The sequence below is a fragment of the Callorhinus ursinus genome, unplaced genomic scaffold, assembly GCF_003265705.2.
Source record: "Callorhinus ursinus isolate GAN/ISIS: 27379988/994484 unplaced genomic scaffold, GSC_fseal_2.0 scaffold3, whole genome shotgun sequence".
In the NCBI taxonomy this organism is placed as follows: domain Eukaryota; kingdom Metazoa; phylum Chordata; class Mammalia; order Carnivora; family Otariidae; genus Callorhinus; species Callorhinus ursinus.
This window is the reverse complement of record NW_027397065.1, coordinates 59,758,868-59,777,459: the sequence shown is the minus strand read 5'-3', so window position 1 is coordinate 59,777,459 and position 18,592 is coordinate 59,758,868. Positions and strand designations below refer to the sequence as shown.

The 18,592-nt window shown below is 39.7% G+C and overlaps 1 protein-coding gene across 7 annotated transcripts in view; it reads left to right on the top strand.

Annotated features, from left to right (window-relative positions):
- Positions 1-18,592, top strand: part of GHR (growth hormone receptor) — a 257,534-nt gene that overhangs the window by 24,380 nt on the left and 214,562 nt on the right. The window contains exon 1 of one of the 7 annotated variants that reach the window (XM_025867339.2): positions 13,750-13,879. The exons of the other annotated variants lie outside the window; for them this stretch is intronic. The gene's annotated coding sequence lies outside the window, so the exon portion shown is untranslated. Of the gene's footprint in view, positions 1-13,749; positions 13,880-18,592 lie in introns of those variants that run through there. 7 annotated transcript variants of the gene reach the window in all.

The following is an 18,592-nucleotide window of genomic DNA, read 5'->3' as shown; positions in this document are numbered from 1 at the left end:
TCGGACTTAGTTATGGACATTTCTCTGCATGAGATTAAATTTTGAGCTTTCATGGAACTTGATTCCCAATTTATGTGGGACTAGAATTTTGAAAAATTCTAATAACATCATCCATGAACTCAGTATTTATGGAGGCACTGACTACCTCACAGGTGAGGGAGGGACTAACAAGCCCTCTGCTTTCGTGAAGTTCATAGTCCAAGTAAATGTTGCATGACAGTCACTGGATCTAGGGAAAAAAAAACAATACAAAACTCTAGCGTCAAAAACTAACACTTCTGCTGGGAAAACATTTGAAATGTTTTATAGACTACATATATCGAAACCCAAACTCCCATTCATTGGCAAGAAAGTAGCATTTGTATTAGAGTTTTGCTAACAGCATATTGGCATGAGAACTTGTGTTTTTGCTCCTCTGTTAGCTGCAGGTTGGTTTAATCTTTGGGCCATTGTTCCCTCATCTGTAGCGTTAATAGGTTAGACCAGATTAGTGGTTTTCAACTCTGGCTGTCTATTAGAATCACTGAAAGCTTACCCTTGCCCAGTGAAATCAGAATTGCCATTGGAGGAGGAGGCAGGCATACATATTTTTAAAGTATTTCTATTTTTTGTTGTTTCCTTTTGAAGCTGGACTAGGTTGGAGGTTCCAACTGGAAATCCATAGGTGAGTTTTCTCTGAACATGGGTACAGAGCTTAACTATTTTTTAAGTTTGTTGCTAACATTTCAAAAGAAATTTCCAGTTTCTCTTGGAAAAAAATGGAAAGATTGGGCAACAATTAAGTTTATATTTTTGAATGGCAAAGAATTCAACAAAGTAAACCACAGTTTCTGCTGGGCCCACTTCATCCATTTGTGTTACTTTCCTAGCTCTTGAAAGCATTTCCATTTGTGAAACAGAACTAGATTGTCTTAAAGTCTCAAATTATTTGAGTTGCTTGTTTCCAAAGCCAGAAAACTGATAGCAAACAAATGACACCTTTATGTATAAGCTAGTGGTATGAAATCAAAGGGAACTTCATCTTTGAAGATGGAAAAATCCCAGGGTCCAGTGGAAGGGGGGAATGCATCTTGTTAACAGCAGAACTCCCCGTTGTACAAGACACCTACTTGGGGGCAAAGGGAGCGGGGGCGGGGGGTGGGGGCAGCAGAGGATTAATTCATTTTCCGGTGATTTTTAATGAAGCTTCCTCCTCTCCTCTTTTTCATTCTTTCCTGTTTGGGAGCTGGATCATTAGTTGGGACGTGACCAACTTTCCCTAGGGAGCAAGGAGGCAATTATCGGAGATTTTGCTCACTTCTTCCTGTGCTGGGTTATGGAAGGCTCTTGAGGTTCTTGCCCTTCTTCAGCTTCCTTGGGTTTTCTTGCTGTGTCTGCCTGAGAGCAAACACCTGGGTGGGAGAGAGCACTGATTTGTGTGGTTAATTGGCAGTTGCCTGGCGTGAGATTTAAGTGGGGGTATATTTGAATTAATAGAATTTGAAAATACGCACTTGATTTGTGCAGGGCCTCTTACCCAAAGTGAATAATCCTTTGTGCCTAGTTCTACTAAGAAAAACTTACACTATCAACTTTGTGATATATTACATATGATGGCAATAATAAAAATGACATTTAATGAGCACTTTATGTGCCAGCAATTTTCCACGTGCTTTACGATATAGCTGATTTATTCCGCAGAAATAACCTATAAAATAGGTGTTATTAGTCATGTCTTCTAGATGAGGAATACAGAGGTTCAAAGCAGTTATTTGATTCCTCATATTTCAAAGCCAGGGTGAGATCCATTAACCTGTATAACCAGACCTCTGTTAGCAATTTGTTGGTATTGTTTTTGACAAAGACAAGACACATTGCTGCAGATCAAATGTTATTTTTTCCCCCTAGTTCCTCCGCTCACTTCACCGGACATATTTTATTATGTATTGATACTGTTCACATGTGGTGGATTACAGAATTCCATGTAACTTCAAAAATCTTAAATTTAAGCTTATTGCCTGTATTTCCTACCTTTAACTTAAAAAAAAAAAAATGGCACTGGTAACCCAAGCAAATTACTTATTAACCACATGACCCTGGGCCTCTCTGGCCCAGTTTCCTTGTTGGGAAAATGGAAATTATAACATACGCCTAATCTCAGCCCACAGGGATGTTTCCAGGATCAAGTGTGATAACGAATGACAATGTAGTTCTTGAACCCTAGAAGATGTCCATTTATAAGATACTGATATATTCATTGTGATGGAGAATATAAGGTGGACCTACTTGTGCTTAAAGACAATAATCCATGGGGATTTTTTCATTTTAGAGATTTAATCCCACTCAAGGTATTTGGATTGGTTGTACAATGAGATTTTTTGTCTGTGAAACCCCGGCTAAAAGTTGATTTCATTCTGGCATGGTTCCCACAGCAGGCTCCTTCCATGCCGGCTCAAGGCAACTGTGCCAAGCTGTTTTCAGTGCCAGTGGATACTGTGATGGATTATTTTCTCCTGTTGAAGCCCTATCTACTCTTTGTCCTGAAAGGTTGCTTATATGTGCATTCAACCTTGTCATAAGTTGACACATGAAGTGCACCTCTCCTTGTGTAGCTCATGCTAACTTGTCAGGAAAAAACTTGCCAGGAGTGAGTGGGGAAGGGGCGCACAGTGTCTCCCATCTACTAAGTTATTTAAATTATGAGTTGAGCCTTTCATTCATGGTGTCCTATGTGGTTGTGTGCTTGTCATAACTAATTTTGATTTTATGGTACAGATAGTAGCTTTCAAAAAAGTAAAAAACTGAAAACAGGGATCCATGTTCTTTTCGGGTCCCAGTCCCTGTGTGTGTGTGTACATATGTAGGTGTGTATATGCATACACAGACATGTATATATAAATATGAGTTTACATATAAAGGTAGTATGTGTGCGTCCTTACTAAAATGAATACTACATTTAATTACTGCAATGAATTCAACAATGACAACAGTTAGAAAAAGGCCAGGAAATATAACCTTCCCCAGTAAATACTTTAGCTGCCCAAAACACCCCTTATTTTCCATATTGTGGGGTAAGATAAATACTTATTTTAAAACAACTATCTCATAAAGATCTCTCGCACATAAAACCCAATATTTGTTCATTCTTATTAAAGATAGGGAAGGATAAATGTTCTGAACTCTATAATCTCTCCTCTAAAGATTTATAGAAATTTAGGAGTTTTAATATTTTAATTAGTATGTATTTTGAGGTTTTATGTTGGTTTCAGGATAGTCAAGTCTTTTAAGGGCTACTTATTAATGCAAGTTATAACTCTTATTTGTTCAAAGTCCATTAACGTGAATTTACGCGTAAGGAAGAGGGTTTTTCCTTCCAACCTCTTGAGTAATGTCTAAGTTGAAAGAGAATGATGCCAAACTAGAGAAGCTATGTAAATCACACCACCCAATACCTGTTTTCTGGCACTAATAAATTAGTCTTTTGACTACATTCAACATAATGAATTATCTGCTTGTTTATACTTCAGTTTCAAAGGCCAAATGCCAGTTGTTGTTACCCTGTGTTTCAGTCAAAGGTCTTTACTAAACCTTGCTCCCTGGGGTGAAATGCTTGACGGGGGAGTTTGCAGTATAATGGTGAAAATTTTCAATCAGTTTCATTTTTTAAGAGGCCATGAGCAAGGTAAAGAAGAAATTGAAGACTAATGAGTGTGACACTTGGACAGTGAGATGAATGAGCTACTTCTTTGTGTTGGTAGCAGGCTGGAAACTTGATAAATAAGTCCCACTGTCTTAATACACTAATGACGTTCTCGGTCTCTGAAGCTTCAACTAATCCACCTCCCACTTTGAGAGAGACAGCAGGAGGAGTGGAATGATCGTGGGGGTTTGAGGCCTCTACTCAAATCCTGCTCTTATCATTGTCTAGCCACATGTTATATGTGGGCTGAATGTTTGTGTCCCCCCACATTCTTATGTTGAGGCCCTATCCCCCAGTGTGGCTGTGTTTGGAGATGGGGCCTATGAAGAAGTGATAAAAGTTAAATGAGGTCATAAGGGTGGGGTCCTAATCCACTAGGGCCAGTGGCCTTCAAGAAGAGGACAAGACACCAGAGCACACAGCCAGAAGGCCGCCATCTGCAAGACAGGAAGAAGGCTCCCACCAGGAACCAAATTGGCTGGCATCTTGATCTTGGGCTTCCAGCCTTCAGAACTGTGAGAAATAACTTTCTGTTGGTTAAGTCATCCAGTCTGTGGTATTTTGTTATGATAGCCTGAGCAGACTAATGCATCATGTAAGCAGGTTACTTAAATTTACTACATAGGTAACTAAGTTACTTAAAATTTCAAATCCTGGCTCTAGCATTTACCAGCCGAATAGGCGCATTACTTATTCCTCAACCTGCAAAATGGTTTTGTTGTGAGTTTTATTTATTTTTTATTTATGTATTTAAAAAAACTATTTAAGTAATCTCTATACCCAACATGGGGCTCAAATCCAGGATTCTGCATGCTCTACCAGCTGAGCCAGCCAGGTGCCCCCTGTTGTGAGTTTTAAATGAAATTGCATAATGTACCTTGCTTAGCATAGTGCTGACCCATAGTAGGCACTTAAAGTTAGTTTTATTTTCAGGAAGTTTGGAGTGGATCTTGATATGCAAACATTTGTCTTTGGGAGTGCTTATTCCTCTTTGCAAAGGGCTCACCTTCTGTTGGAATAGTCCCGTAACTGATTGCAATAAATTTTTTTCATGTTAAACTTACATTTTTATCTGCAGGGTGTTAAATCTGCAAATACCATTGATGAACCCAAAAGCAATACAAAGTGTTTCTTAATAGTTGATGGATTAATGGGGAATCTGAAAGAAACCAAAGGTTTAATCATACAGGCTAAATTAAAACGCTCATTTTAGTGCCTGCAGTGAGGAAATAGTTGTCTTTCATTATTAATCAATGAAGACCAATTGGCAAAATTAACAGCTCTAGTGTGTTCTCCTCAAGTGGCCTTCCAGGGCCTTCCTTCTTCAGTATCATTCGAGAGGCATAAAAAGGCTCCCATGTTCCTGAGTGTATCCCAAGGTGTGTAGCAGCCCAGCACCCACTGTTAATCATGCAGCTGAGGAATGGAAGGACGATCCCTTGAGTATTTCATGTCTGGGATATGCTTCCAGTCCTGCAATGGCCATCTTCCTCCTTTGCCCATAAGGAAATCGAAGTGCCACAGATGATTTATAAGAACAGCCCCCGCCAGTGAAGGGCAGGTCCTGACCAGGACACAGCTGTCCCTCCAAAGTACAGAGGGTAGAAGGAGGCAAGTGAACCTGCTTGGTCATCAGGCTGACTAAATTTCGTCCTCTCCCCACTCTGTTGTTCGCCATATTTGGTCAGAGTGACCTTTTTCTAAACTCAGACCTCATTATTTCATTCATTATCTGTATACAGTTCTTTGGTTGTTCCCCAGGGCTGTTAGAATAAAGCTTGACTTTTTTTCTTGAAAAGCCACACGGTGTGGCGCCTGACTACATCTCCAGCTTTACGCCCCAACCCTCCTTTTTGGCAGTGGCCACATTTACCTTCTTTCAGGTGATGAGGCTGTTTGTCCTGCACGTGTCCCCCTTACGTAATGATGATTGGTTAGCTCAGTTGTCATTTCCTGAGGGAGGCCTGCCCTCACCACCCTTGACTGGCTCTATGTTTATCTATATGATTATTTGATTTTTGTTCATCTTTTCTTGGTAATCCATCAGCACCATGAGGATGGGACTGTGTGTGACTTTGGTTCCAACTCGATGTCGAGCACTTTGCTCGGTGCTGGGTTCATCACCGGAGCCCTTTTACTGTTTTTAGAAGGGAACATGAAACGAGGAAAGGAAATGCTTAAATATATATCTGGCGGGGTGGGAGATGAGGTGTGAGCACCTAACCGTAGGGAACCTGAGAGGCTGGTGGGAACTAGTTGAGAAGCACAGAAAAGCACAGAAAATGAATGTTACCGGACGCCTGGGTGGCTCAGTCGGTTAAGTGTCTGCCTTTGGCTCAGGTCATGATCCCAGGGTCCTGGGATCCAGCCCCGCATCGGGCTCCCTGCTCAGCGGGAAGCCTGCTTCTCCCTCTGCCTCTGCCCCCTCCCCTCCCAGCTCACGCTCTCTCTTGTGCTCTCTTTTGCACATGCGTGTGTGCTCCCTCTCTCAAATGAATCAATATTACCTTCTTCAGTTTCATCGCTGGTAGACCACCTCCAAGTCCCTACCTAAGAATTTGTACACCTAATCCCTCCAGTATGTGGTTTCTTCTTCCTATCAGAGACCTGGTACCCAGGGACCAAGGGCTGGCTCATAAGAAGTGAATTCTGATGAAGCTGTTCAGGGCCACATTTTTGGAAGTAAGGTCTTAAAAGTGAGCATCAAATCTAATGTTCACATTTCCAACCCAGATACAGACACTGACCCTAATGTGAAACTGGGAATTACTCTGTTTAGAGCTTCTTTGAATTATTGGTTTTCTCTTGTCAGTCTGTTACAGGTCATGGCTGTGTTTCTGCCATTAAAAGTTATTTTAATGTTTCTCAGCTCAGACTCTCTGAGTCAGAGATATGTTTTATTTTTCAGCATGACTATGGGAATTACGAAGTCACTTCTTATTAAAAATGAAGCTAAATTAAACTTAATAGTACTTGTTTGGGATTTTTTTTTTTTTACTTTTGCACCCCAAAAAAAGATGCAAGGTGGGAGGGGACTTTAGATTTTAATGATTTTCTTAATTCACATATATGCTTAACTACTTTGTCATAATATGTAAATTATTATTTCTTTATTAAAGAGAAGGTATATTTTCAAATAGATGGAGATTATCCAGATATTTGCCATCCTTTATTACTAAAAGTAAGTTTCTTCCTTTGTCTCTGGTTTACTATGGTTATGAGACTGAGTACTTTGTTTTAGATATTAGACAACAAAATGTGTGTGTGTGTGTGTGTGTGTGTGTGTGTGTGTGTGTTTGAGAACACATGTATAAATAAGGAGACCCTCAAATCCAAAGATTAGGGTAGAAGGTTGAAATGTCAGCATTTCCTATAGCATGTATTACAAAAATGCAAAACTAGAATGTGTTTAAAAATATAATATTTAAATTAAGATCTGAATGGGAATTGGCATGTCATCAAACTTAAACTTTTGAAAAACCAGGAAATTGCCAGAAAATGAGAACTTCGTTTCAGTATTACACTGGTAAATATTTTAAGCGTAAGTTATAAATGAGTAAGTGGGAGATTTATGATTTTAAGGCTTATACTGTAATTCCTGAAAGATTGTAATATTTATTTAACCTTTTCTTTATTTAATTTAGAATAAAATTACTGTCATCTCTCTAAGCATTTATATAATAATGTTTCATTTACTTTTCCATTAAAAATTACTAAGATAAATAAGGAGTCCTGGTGCATGAGATATAATTTAATAAACATGTATTTCTTGGTAGAAAACTAATCAAGTCCTGCTACAAATGTATATTTACAGAGAAGCACAGTAGACAAGCTTAATGATTTAGTCAATGATATGACTTCAGGGAAAATGTTTTTTATGCCTTATTGGCCATATCTTTTAATACTTGCATTGGAAATAAAATTATATTCCAAGATTATGAGAATTGTGGAATTTTATAATTGGATAGTTAAGTCCTAAATTGATCAACAACAATATAAACATAGAAATGAATTTTAGGTTAAATCTGAGAATGATTTTTTTTTAAAGTAAAATCTTAGAGTAGATTACAATAGGAGATTCAGATATTTTCCTGGAAATTTTCCAAATGGGATAGTGCGTCATCTTTCTGGAAATATAAAATAAAGGCGAGAGGTGGGTGGCTTGACCACAAACCTCTTCAGAGACCTTTCAACCTTTAACTGTAATTCATATATTTTATCATCATAGAATTTTTAAAATAGAAAATACCTTAGAAATAATTTAGTGGTGATCCATTAATTTTATCAAGGAAAAAATTTGCTCCTAGCCACATAATTTATTTTTGTCAGAGCCAGTACTAGATCCTAGGTCTTCTGGCTTCTAATGCACTTTGCCTTTACAATCTTCTACCTGCTGATGACTGGGCTGTGGAGCTCCTCAGTAATCTATGTGTGCTTTTATTGAGCACTTATGATATACAAGCACTGCTCTAGATGTGGAGGATGTAATGGTGAATGGGAGCTCACATTCCAGATTCAAAAATTAGTTTTCTCTTCTCTTGTTCTGATTGAAACTGCCCTTCTGCTTGATCTGCAGCATTTGCTTGTAAGTTTATTTTTACTTTTGAATTTCTAGGGAATTGGCAGTCGAGATATGTGCTCAGAAACACCTTTGTGAAAAGCTCAGATGCCTTGTGTGAATGAGGTCTCTGGAAGGTGGTAGCTGATGGAAAGGTGTACAGCCTGGGAAAAGTGGACCTAGGTGAGAGAGAAGAGAGAGAAAGAGGCAAGTGGGAAGCAGAGGAAAGGTAGGAAGGTCATGAATCCATTCTGCAGATGTGGGCTAATGGACTGGAAGAAGGAACAGAAGGGAAGGGAAGTCTCAGCTATGTTATCTCAGTTCTGTCAAGTTATAATGGGAATCAAAGAGGGTTGAGCCAGGGGATCCCTGGGGTCCTTGGCAGAGTCTGTATTCTCAATTGTGAATGTCTGCACCGATGCGTACGTGCATGAGCAGGAGACAGAGGGGGACACACGCACGCACGCACACGCGCGTGCGCACATGCACACAATGCACTTGCTAATGCGTCTGTCGTTATGAGCATCTTCTATCTTCACCATCACAAATAAAGGAAGAGAATCAGACTCTTCCCAGATTAGAAGTAACTAGGCTCTAGTGAACCTAGTGAGTGAATTAAACTGATAGAAAAGGTGTATTGGAATATATTTATTTGTAGGAAAATAATGAAGAAATAGGAGGAGATTCTCTTCTGTGGGATAATTGTTTCCTGTTGCCAATTGAGCAACTCTGTGGCCTTGAAAATAGAGAATGATCATTCTGTTAAAAGTGCTTGCATTGGGGCACCTGGGTGGCCCAGTCCCTTAAGCTTCTGACTCTTGGTTTTGGCTCAGGTCATGATCTTGGGGTGGTGAGATCCAGCCTCGCATTGGGCTCCATACTCAGCAGGGGGTCTGCTTGAGATTCTCTCTCCCTCTGTCTCCCGCTCATGTTTTCTTTCTCTATCTCTCTCTCTCTCCCTCTTTTTAAAATAAATAAATCTTAAAAAAAAAAAGTGCTTGTATTGTAGGTACTGTGTGACACAGTCCCCAGTTCCTTGTCATCTAAGTTAGATATAATGAAAAGCAGTGGGATACACTGATTAATACTGAGCATCTCAATCAAGGGGAAAAACAGAACAACTGTGCCCAGAGGTTGCCGTCAGGTTGGCAAAGCCAGAACAGTAACTGTGGACAGAGTTTGTTTTTCTTATATTGAATATGATGATTTTGAAGAACAACTCTGTTTTAAATACATCTGTAAATGTCAGGCAAGGTAAATTTCAATCTGGTTTTTTGAAGTCCATAAAATGGAGTCCTATTTAATTATGAGTTTCTGATAAATTAAATGGTAGTTCCAAATAACTTTTTTCTGGAAAGAAGTTCTCTTGTCCTGGGAAAGAGGCGATGTGGGAGCTTGAGACAAGGCAGGTATTGTCTGTTTTATGACTCACTGCTAACAAACTGCGTTTCCCCACTTTTTTTAATTTATTTTTTTAATTACGTTAATCACCATACATTACATCATTAGTTTTTGATGTAGTGTTCCATGATTCATTGTTTGCATATAACACCCAGTGCTCCATGCAGAACGTGCCCTCTTTAATACCCATCACCAGACTAACCCATCCCCCCACCCCCTCCCCTCTAGAACCCTCAGTTTGTTTCTCAGAGTCCATAGTCTCTCATGGTTCAGCTCCCCCTCCGATTCCCCCCGCTTCATTCTTCCCCTCTGCTATCTTCTTCTTTTTTTTTTTTAACATATAATGTATTACTTGCTTCAGAGGTACAGATCTGTGATTCAACAATCTTGAACACTTCACAGAGCTCACCGTAGCACATACTCTCCCCAATGTCTATCACCCAGCCACCCCATCCCTCCCACCCCCCCACCACTCCAGCAACACTCAGTTTGTTTCCTGAGATTAAGAATTCCTGATATCAGTGAGGTCATATGATACATGTCTTTCTCTGATTGACTTATTTCGCTCAGCGTAATACCCTCCAGTTCCATCCACGTCGTTGCAAATGGCAAGATTTCTTTCCTTTTGATGGCTGCATAATATTCCATTGTATATATATACCACATCTTCTTTATCCATTCATCTGTCAATAGACATCTTGGCTCTTTCCACAGTTTGGCTACTGTGGACATTGCTGCTATAAACATCGGGGTGCACGTACCCCTTCGGATCCCTACATTTGTATCTTTGGGGTAAATACCCAGTAGTGCAATTGCTGGATCGTATGGTAGCTCTATTTTCAACTGTCGGAGGAACCTCCATACTGTTTTCCAGAGTGGCTGCACCAGCTTGCATTCCCACCAACAGTATAGGAAGGTTCCCCTTTCTCTGCATCCCTGCCAACATCTGTCATTTCCTGACTTGTTAATTTTAGCCAAAACTGCTAGAACTCATACAGGAATTCAGTAAAGTGGCAGGATATAAAATCAATGCACAGAAATCAGTGGCATTCCTATACACCAACAACAAGACAGAAGAGAAATTAAGGAGTCAATCCCGTTTACAATTGCACCCAAAACCATGAGATACCTAGGAATAAATCTAACCAAAGAGGCAAAGAATCTGTACTCAGAAAACTATAAAATACTCATGAAAGAAATTGAGGAAGACACAAAGAAATGGAAAAACGTTCCCCACTTTTTATTGGGAAAGGTGGGTCCAGGTCTAATGATAGCCTGATGGGAAGTGAGAAAAGGAGGAAAATTATTCCTTATTTTTATATGGTCTATAAGTTGTTGATAAAGGAGGAAATATAATAGTAGGGTAGTGTCTTAATCCATCTGGGCTGCTCTAACAGAATGCCATAGACTGGGTGGCTTGTAAACAGAAATTTCTCTAGTTCTGGAGGCCAAGAAGTCTAAGATCAAAACACCAGCAAAATTAGTCTCAGTCTCTGGTGAGAGCCTGCTTCTTGGGTCATAGCCATGTGTTCACCTTGTCCCCATGTGGCTGAGGGCCTGGGGGGCTCCGTGCGGTCTCTTTTTAGGGTACTGATGCTATCCGTGAGGCCTCTACCCACATGACCTAATCACCTCCCAGAGGCCTCATCTCTTAATACCATTATATCGGGTATTAGGTTTCAGCGTATGAATTTGAGGGGAACACAAAATATTAAGTCTATAGCAGGTGGATCATACACATTGGGGTTTTTATGGCAAGCTTTTGAGACAGGGAAAACAGTATAGTTATCCCCACTTTACAGATCAGGAGACTGAGGCTTGGAACTGTTCACATCCAGTATTCCACTTTGACCAGTCGATTATGTGCCTCAGCCTATCTTAGAGGAAATGCTGGAAGAGACAGAGGGGAAAAGAGTCTCATGGTAGCAGGAGAAAGGTCTGCTTTCTCCTTGCCATGGCTACTGTCCACCTTTGCCTCTGCAAGTCATGTCCAAGCACCTTGTCTTAGAGTCCCATGAGACCTTTCCCTCTGGCCAGTGATCACGCATCTTCCCGCCCAGAACCCTAATTCCCATGACAATCAGACCAGTACCCAGGGAAGACCTGCCAGGAGAGCAGCCTCCTCAGACCCAGAGAACCAGGGCATTCCTGGACTCAGTTCCTGTGATACGTGTGTCACCTCCTCACCTGGGAAATGGAGCCCTTGGTACCAGAAGTGTAAGCTTGTTTGAGTTCTCAAATTTGGACTTTACCTGGGCTATTGCTTCATCTTCTGTTTACTGGTTTTCACATTGTAGCATTTCTTTCTGGAAAGTTCCCAGGAACACTTACTCATTGGGGACAAATATCCATTTTATCTTTTATAAAAGCATGTCAAGAATTGGCCTATCTCAACAATCTAACAGTCTCACCTCCTAAAGGGGGTGGAGAGGAATGTAGCTGTGTGTGTGTGTATATAAACGAGTATGTATATACATATGTATTGCATTATTTGCTTCAAATTATCTTGCAATTATTAACTGCTCTTTTTTTCCTTCATCTACTATGTTAGAAGAGTATTTCAGTTAGCCAAAGGTAAAAATCCACATTCATATTTGTATTCCCAAAGGATTCCCTCCAGAATCTTGATCATTTCATCTCTAACATTATTAGTTGGATGCAGATGTTCTGCTATGTCCTACTGCTTCATTTAAATGAAGTGTGACTTTCAGTCATTCAGAAGCCCATCGGTGTCTTTCTGATGATTAGAGCTGGTCACCATAAACTCCCTTCAAAAGGAAACTTTCCAGAGAGAACCTTTGTACTGAGAGACTATTTTGCCATAGAGCCTAGGCCTAGGTTGAAGGATCTTGCCTTCTGTGAAGTCTACCATGAGACAGAAACATCCCCCTCAGGGCTCTGCTCTGTGCAGTTTGGCATGCTTCTTATTCAGCTGGAGGAATACTGGATTCAGTTTGAATCTAAATTTGGAGTAAAAAAAAATGTCTCTCAGTAGCACTGCTTCTGTGACCACTCTGCCTTCCAACTTTTCCTTTTCTTCCTATCAGTCCACTTTCTTGAGAGTAGGTTTATAGCTTTTGTGAAGTGGCTTTAATTATTTTTAAAAATCCATTGCCCTGAACCCTTTGGAATAAGAGCTCCAAGATGAGTGAGCCCCCAGGAAACCCTGAACCGGAGTGAACTTACCGACCGGGAGTGTGTTTGTGAACAAGCCTGGAGCAAGGTAGGAAGTGCTCCTTGATGAGGTCGTAAGTTGCTCTGTAGGCCACTGTAAACTGCCTGCAAATATCTGAGTACCTTTCTCTTCTTACCTTCGACTGGGTTGGTGCTTCATTGCTTAGCTCTGGAAGAGTCTGTACCTTGATGTTTTTCTGAGGAAATGCGTTTTTCCTTTTCCCTCAGATTCCTGGTGCCTGGCGTAGCACTTTTTTGATTTGCTGTTGTTCTGGCAATAGGTCAACTGGCTCTCATGGTTCTTAACATTTCGGGTAAATACTTCCAACAGTTGTGACTGGAAGGAATCCAAATCAATTCAAGGCAGTTTCGTCCATTCTGTGTTCAAGGCACTGTATTTTGAGTGATTTTTCCATTGGTTAGTAACTTTAAAAAATATGACCCAGAAGAAGCTACTCTCTGAGGAACTAATGAAAAATCAAGCAGTTTTTTATATATCAGGAGATTCACTTATTAGGTAAGCAGTGTGATCAATGATCTTCCATACTACCCAAGGAAGATGAAGTTCTTCCTTACTACCCAGACATTATGCCATTAGACACGTGGAGAGATAGGGTGGTATAGTGGTTAAGCACACACATGCCAAAGGTAGACTGCCTGGATTCAGATCCCAGCTCTACCACTTGCTGGCGATATGATCCTGGCAAAATTAGTTAAGCTTTCTGCCCTTCAGTCTGGTTTTCCTGAAAATTAAATGAATTATTATTCTTAAAATGCTTAGAACTGTGCCTGGTCCATAGGATGTACTACATGTCTTTGTGTAAATACACGGAATGTTGGGATTGTTGTTCTATGGAGAAACGATGATCTTGAGAAGCTTACACGTATTTCTGAGGTACAGAATCAGTCAGTGGCAGAGGCAAGAATATTGTCACTGCTCAGTGCCATAGCATAGAACTATAGCTCCTAGGAGTGATCTGGGGAAAGAAATACATTGAAAACCAAGCAACATCATTAAAGAGAGGGTGAGAGCTGGGGAACTCATCATTCGATTATCCGATGGCTTAGTAAGTAACAACTTAATGCTTACTGTAGGCCTTGGAATGCTATCAACGTTGTGGAGACAGTCATAAAAATATAAGAAGTTTATAGAGCTTTACCTAACCTGGGTTAGGGTGGATGACCTTTTTTTTAGGGCTGATGACCATTCCACTGAGGATTTTGTAGTCTTTAATTGCAAGACAGTTTTTATATAGCATGGTACTATGTAGACATTTGGCAGAATTTGAAGATGAGTTTGCTGACCTTAGGTTGACAAACTCTGCAGCAGGTCAAAGCTGGGGGAGGGGGGCAGATTTTTATGGGATTCCATCCTTTAAACATCAATTGGAAGATGATCATTGTAAGATGGTTTAACTCCTAGAGGCATATGATCTTCTCTTCTTAGAGAATCTAGCTTAGAGAACATTCTGGTTTTAAATGTAATTGGTCATGAGCTTAATTGTAGCCAAGAGTTTGGCACGGTTGACTCCCAAAGTTAATTCGATTGTGGATTGTTTAAATGCTATTACACAAAAATAGAAATATCTAGTACAAATATGCATAGACCATATCTAGGTTAATAGTTTTAGGTCTAGGTGAGATGTTTCAAGGGGGATATGCCAAATTAGAGAACATTTAGAAGCAGGTGCCAGAATAGTGAAAGGGCAAGAAATCATGCCAAAAGGTTAATAGTAGAAAGAAGAGTAGACGTCTAAGTGGAACTCGGTATATTGTTCATAAGAGTTAAAAGGATTGTCATTGGTAGAGTAAGAAGAGGGTTATTCTTGGCTGCTCCTGGAATAGGAGTGGTAGATGGGGGACTATGGCCTAGAAGTGAGCAAATATAAGGAGGAGTTTCTAAACATTAAAATCAGTCCCCAAGGAAACTGCCTGCCATGTAAGAGGAGGAGCTCTATGTGAGTGGATTCTTCAGTTGCAGGCAGATGAACAACCTTTTGAGCTCTGGGGACCTGACTCCTACTGCTGGCTGGGAGGTTCAACCAGGTCACTTTGGAGGTTCCTTGTATTCTAAAAATCTATTATTGTGTGATTTTATGACTTGGATGTCCCCTCCGATGCTGCCCTATGCTGGTTACTCTAGAGTTAAGTCAGTGTTGCAAATGGCAAGATTGCATTGTTTTTTGTGGCTGTCTATTAAATATATATCTTCACTACATCAAAAACTAATGATGTACTGTATGGTGACTAGCATAACATAACATAATAAAAAAAATTTAAAAATCTCCTTTATCCATTCATCTACTGATGGACACTTGGGATGCATCCAAATCTTGGCTATTGTAAATAGTGCTGCAATAAACATAGGGGTGCATATATCTTTTCCAAATTAGTGTTTTCATTTTCTTTGGGTAAATGCCCAGTAGTGGAATTACTGGATCATATAGTAATCCTATTTTTAACTTTTTAAGGAGCCTCCATGGTGTTTTCTACAGTGGCTGTACCAATTTGCTTTCCCACCAATACTTGCATGAGGGTTCCTTTTTTCTCTACATCCTCACCAACACTTATTCTTTCTTGTCTTTTTTATTCTAGCCATTCTGACAGGTGTAAGGTGATCTCTCTTTGTGTTTTCGATTTGCATTTCCCTGATGAGGAATAATGATGAGCATCTTCTCATGTGTGTTGGCCATCTGTATGTGGCTTCTTTGGAAAAATGTTCAGGTCCTCTGCCCATTTTTTAATTGGATTATTTGTTGTTGGTGTTAAGTTGTATAAATTTTTGTATGTATTTGAGATATTAACCCCTTATCAGATATATCATTTGAAAATATCTTCTCCCATTCAGTAGTTTGCCTTGTCATTTTATTGATGGTTTCCTTAACTGTGCAAAAGCTTTTTATTTTGATGTAGCTGCACTAGTTTATTTTTTGCTTCTGTTTCCCTTGCCTGAGGAGACGTATCTAGAAAAATGTTTTTATGGCTGATGTCAAAGAAATTACTGCCTAGGTTTTCTTGTGAGAATTTTATGGTTTCAGGCCTCACGTTTAGGCCTTTCATCCATTTTGAGTTGATTTTTGTGTATGGTGTGAGAAAGTGGTCCAGTTTCATGCTTTTCCATGTAGCTCTCCAGTTTTCCCAGGACCATATGTTGAAGAGACTGTCTTCCCTCTTGTGTATTCTTGCCTCCTTTGTTGTGGATTAATTGACCATATAAACGTGGGTTTATTTCTAGGGTCTCTATTCTGTTCCATTGATTTATGTGTCTGTTTTTCTGCCAGTATCATACTGTTTTGGTTACTACAGCTTTATAGTATGTCTTGAAATACGGGATTGTGATACCTCCAGTTTTATTCTTCTTTTTCAGGATTGCTTTGGCTATTTGGGTTCCTTTGTGGTTCTATACAAACTTTAGTATTATCTGTGAAAAATGTTGGTATTCTGATAGGGATTGCATTTAAACGTGCAGATTCCTTTGGGTAGTGATGGACCTGGACCTGGATGCTAAGGAAAATAAGTCAGACAAGAGAAAGACAAGTATGAAAGACCATATAATTTCACTCATATGTGGAGTTTAAGAAACAAGTGAACAACAACAAAAAAAAGATAAATAAACAAAACCAGACTCTTAAATACAGAGAACAAACTGGTGGTTGCCAGAGGGGAGGTAGGTGGGGGGATGGGTGAAATAGGTGATGGGCATTAAGAGTCCTCTTATCTTGAGGAGCATTGAGCAATGCTTAGAATTGTTGCATCATTATACTGTATACCTGAAACTAATGTAACACTGTATGTTAATTACACTTCAAAAGAAGTAAATAACAAGACTGAAAAGAAAAGCGTAATGACTAAAGATTGGGTGGATTGCTATGTGACCATCAGCACTAATTTTACCATATAAGCAGCTGAGGCTAAGAATGAAACTGGTCCAAGTAGGAGAGGTATGAATGGCTCAGAAATAAGATTTCTCTGTGGCTAGAAAGAATTTGTTTTCTGGGTCTGTGTTGGATACATAGTAGGTCATAAGCAGAACCTAATTAGGTGAATCATACAATGTGCCTTCTGAAGATGAGGCCTTATTCTTTGGCAAAGCCCAGGAAAGCTGGTAAATGGATTAGAATGGTCTATTACAGTGGGTCTGTCTGCCAGTGTGCTTCGGAGAGGCCCCTCTTCTGACTGTGGAAGTGCCCAGTTGAGGATGGCCATGAGCTCTAGCCGCTGTCTGGGGAGCCAGTCACTTGCTGGAACATAGTCCAGACTAGACTTTTATAAAACCCCTTCTGTGAGAGTCATCACAAGTAGCCTCAGAAGCCTGCAGAAGTCTTTGGCAAATTATTTTTGAATAAAGCCTCTCTCTCTGACATGAGCCTGGAACCACAATGGAAGATCCTGTCTGAACTTTAAAAAAAAAAAAAAAAGGTGTGGGGGGGGTGGGGGAGGGTTGGAATTTAAGAGAGAAGTAAATTTTGATCACTAAATATAATATTCCGTGAAAAGGAACCTTATAGAAATGTGCATCCTGCGAAAGCAGGATTCTCAGACAAGATGATCAAGGAGGTATGGGTACTATGTTGAGGATGAGAAACCAGTATATTTAGGAACAATATTTTAATTTTCTACAATATTTTTTCTCTTTTTTGCCTTTAATTCTTGAACTTTTTTAAATTAAAAATTATTTTAACTGAAGCATAGTTGACATATATTAGTCTCAGGTGTACAACAGTGATTTGACAATGATATACATTCCCGTATGCTCACTGTGAGAAGTTTAGTTACCATCTGTCACCACACAAAGTTATTAAGATTATTGACTCTGTTTCCCATGCTGTAGCTTTTATCACTGTGACTTATTTTTAACTGGAAGGATGTACCTCTTAATCCCCTTCACCTGTTTTGCCTATCCTTCCACCGCCCCCCCACTCCTCACCCCCAACTCTCTGGCAACCACAGATTTGTTCTCTATATTTAGGAATCTGTTTTTCTTTTTTTGCCGTTCTGTTGTTTGATTTCCACATATAAGTGAAATCATATGGTATTTGTCTTTCTCTGTCTGACTTATTTCATTTAGCATAATACTCTCTCAGTCTGTCCATGTTTCACAAAAGGCAAGATCACATTCTTTTTTATGGCTGAGTAATATTCCACTGTGTATATACACACCTCACATCTTTATCTATGCATCTATCAATGGACAAGTCAGAAAAGCTAGCATCAAAAAGACAAGCAATAACAAGTGTTGGTGAGGATGTGGAAAAAGGAAAAAGTACTATAGGTAGAGATGTAAATTGGTGCAGTCACTGTGGAAAACAGTATTGGAGGGATCTCAAAAAACTAAAAATAGAAGTACCCTATGATCCAGTAATTCTACTTCTGGGTATTTACCTGAGAAAAAACGAAAACACTAATGTGAACTATGTCTTTTTTAAATTTTATTTTACTCTATTTTATTTTATTTATTATTTTTTTATTATGTTAGTCACCATACATCATTAGTTTTTGATGCAGTGTTCCATGATTCATTGTTTGCATATAACACCCAGTGCTCCATGCATCCGTGCCCTCCTTAATACCCGTCACCAGGCTAACCCATCCCCCCACCCCCAGAACTATGTCCCTTTCGAGAGCTTAGTCTTTCTCTGGGTTAAGGGAAACCACTAAAGGGGGTTAGAATTATTCTTGGGCTGGAACTTCCCCTTCGTGTAAGGGTGGTGATGGAGATTGGCTGCCGGTGAGAACAGAGGCAGGTTCTTGTGAAACTGTAGAAGCTGAAGCCTCAGGCT